The sequence below is a fragment of the Kryptolebias marmoratus genome, linkage group LG11, assembly GCF_001649575.2.
Source record: "Kryptolebias marmoratus isolate JLee-2015 linkage group LG11, ASM164957v2, whole genome shotgun sequence".
NCBI classification, from domain to species: domain Eukaryota; kingdom Metazoa; phylum Chordata; class Actinopteri; order Cyprinodontiformes; family Rivulidae; genus Kryptolebias; species Kryptolebias marmoratus.
In genome coordinates, this window is record NC_051440.1 from 26,003,495 (window position 1) to 26,005,231 (window position 1,737).

The 1,737-nt window shown below is 45.3% G+C and overlaps 1 protein-coding gene across 1 annotated transcript in view; it reads right to left on the minus strand.

The window, feature by feature from the left end:
- nrn1la (neuritin 1-like a) overlaps positions 1 to 1,737 on the minus strand; it is a 54,938-nt gene that overhangs the window by 24,130 nt on the left and 29,071 nt on the right. The gene's annotated exons all lie outside the window — the stretch shown is intronic.

The following is a 1,737-nucleotide window of genomic DNA, read 5'->3' on the forward strand; positions in this document are numbered from 1 at the left end:
AAATGCTCATGAATGTCAGTTTAGAAGCTATCAAAGTTCTCAAATAAAGCACCTTTTGAGAATGTCAATGTTTGTTGGGAATTATCTTACAAAACTAGGAAGTATTTTTGGTTTATATATTAAAAATTATAGTTTTTTATTGATTTTAGTAAAAAAAAATTGCAACTTTTTTCGCAACTTTATGAAAATGCCCCGCGAACTCCTGGAGGGATTGTCTAATGTGATGTCAGGGTGTGGTGGATGTTGACGTAGAGCAGGTGTGGGCGATGCGGAGGAAATGGGGAGCTGAGGGAAAACACTGGGGGGAAAACCTGAAAACATGCTGAATGCAGACAAATCAGAGTGTCATGTTTGGCGGTGACGGAGGCGAACCCAGAAAGCAAACTAAGAACTAAAGGAAACCTGATTTATTTATAAGAAAGCAAAAGCTGACAGGGCAGCGGAACAAAAATATAAACTAAACCTAGGTGCATGGATGAAACACAGGATGAGGACAAACGAAACTGATCCGCCAGAGGAGTGGAGGAAAGGACCGGGTTTTAAACACAGAGGATGACGAGGTAAGTGGGCACAGGTGAGTGATCATAATTACTGACAGGTGGAGAGGGGCGACAAAACTGGGGAGAGGTAGATGAGACAAAGACAGAAAGAACAACAACAACCAACTAACAAGATAACCGAATAAAATAACCAACAGAGTCAACTGGAACACAAGGAGATATCTAAAAACAACCAGGAAGTTATGACTGAATGATACAAGAAAACATCAGGACGTGTTGGACATCCAGGACATGTCAACCCTCAGCGGGTAACTACAGGGCAGCTGGACATTTGTCTTCTATTTAACCTGTTTAATGAGGAAGATGTCATGTCTGGTCTTCACCACAGTCACAGAGAAGGAGAACCCGGACATATCATGTCACTCAGCTGGATGAAGGTGGAGACATTTCTGACGCGCTGTTAAAGCAGGACACTTCCTGTTTATTGGACATGATAACAGGGCATGCGGTGGTCGGACTAATCTCTGACTTTTACAGAGTAAACAGGTAGTAAACACACCAGGACATCCTCTGAGGATCGTCTCAGTTTGAATTATTACAGATATCAGTTTCCACAGCACTCATGTCTGACACTCGGTTGTGAGGCTCTTTCTTTGAGACAGCGACGGCTCTTTAAAGTGAGCATCATTTAACTCGAAGTGGAGCTCCCGTTCGATCACTCGGGATGAAACGGCAATAATAAGGCTGGCAGCATTTATCTCTGCAATCACTGAGCTGCTGCACCAAGTTACGGCGACTTGTTCTCCGAGGTCTTTTTAGCAGAGAAATCCTTTCTGTCAGGTTTCAGCTGAGCAGGAAACGATTCCTCCTGCCGCCTCTGAAAGTTTCAGAACGTTCTTGACAAGAGTCGGATTGCGGACCCGAAATTTCAACCCAAACACAGGAGTCGACAGCCAACTTGTCTTTATTGAACAGCGTGGTGAATGCTAAGCGTAGCAGGAGGGCCTCTGATCGCCGCACTGAGAAGAGACAAGATGGATTTGTTATCCTCACGTAAACCAGGAAGTAACCACAGACTGAGAAGGTTACACTGACCTGGATGATGGTGTGGGGAGAACCGAGACACGATCCTTGCAGGGTAGCGGCAGAACGAAGCCCAGGAACGGATGTGAGAACTGGTGTCTCCGAAAGGTAGGCCGCGGGAGCAGAACTTAACTCTTGGTCAGACAGGCGGGGG